Here is a 1,268-nt window from a genome sequence, read left to right as displayed (position 1 = left end):
GGAAATGTGGTCAGTGTTACTTAGCAGAAACATAGAGCCTTAATAAAAGCCAAAAATACACATGCTCAGAAGAAAAGAAATGAAGCACTCCTTCTCAGCAGTTACGAACACAATGGAAAAATCTCCCCCAAATTAGAATAGTGAAAATAAGATCAAAGTGAATATTAACAAATGAGGCAATACAGAGGAAATTACCATAAAAAACATAGAGTAAAACAGAAAAAGATAAACTTCGAGAATATCTAATGAATAATCTACAAGATCAGAATGTCCAAGTGAGCCTGTTCTTAGTTTGCCATCTCCTCTACGCCTGCTGGCCAACCCTTGCCTTCATTTCTGATCTGTATGAAGTGCATTTGAAATTCTCAATAAAAAGAAGACTAACAAAAAAAGCAAAGACAAGATCCCAACGGCTAAAACTTAAACAGAACGATAACTCACAAGAAAATGAATGCTCAAAATAATAATTCTAAATTAGGCATTCCTGTTAAAATTATGCAAGAATTCTACCAATCACCTCTATTATTTAGTATTGCTTTTGAATTTTTTGCTAATATAAGCAGCAAACGACAATAGCAACAGCTTCAAATACTGCAAAATAGGAACTACTTATTGAGAATGGTATGACTGTAAAGCTAGAGAACCTAAGAATAACAGCAACAAAAGGCTGGAATTCATAAAATAATCTTAGTAGCATGGCTGGATGTGACAAATATACAAACATCAGTAGGTTTGATTTATCCTGGTTATAAAATGTATTTGGGGACATATTCTCATTCACATATATCTAAAAATAACCTTAAGCTGGGACGAAGTGAGAGAGTGGCATGGACATATATACACTACCAAATGTAAAATAGATAGCTAGTGGGAAGCAGCCGCATGGCACAGGGAGATCAGCTCGGTGCTTTGTGACCACCTAGAGGGGGGGATAGGGAGGGTGGGAGGGAGACGCAAGAGGGAGGGGATATGGGGATATATGTACACGTATAGCTGATTCACTTTGTTATACAGCAGAAACTAACACAATACTGTAAAGCAATTATACTCCAATAAAGATGTTAAAAAAATAAAATAAATAAAAATAAAAATAACCTTAGCAGAAATGCACAAGATTTATACGAAGAATGTCACACAGCTCTACCGAGAGATAGAAGAGAATATTTAGCACTATGAAATATTAATATGGGTGGGAAAGAGATTTCAGGGCTGTCTGAACTTCTAGCGTGAAGAATTGTCCACACAGAAGGGTAACAAAACAACCAAAC

Source organism: Balaenoptera ricei, chromosome 3, assembly GCF_028023285.1.
Source record: "Balaenoptera ricei isolate mBalRic1 chromosome 3, mBalRic1.hap2, whole genome shotgun sequence".
In the NCBI taxonomy this organism is placed as follows: domain Eukaryota; kingdom Metazoa; phylum Chordata; class Mammalia; order Artiodactyla; family Balaenopteridae; genus Balaenoptera; species Balaenoptera ricei.
This window is presented reverse-complemented; position numbering follows the sequence as displayed.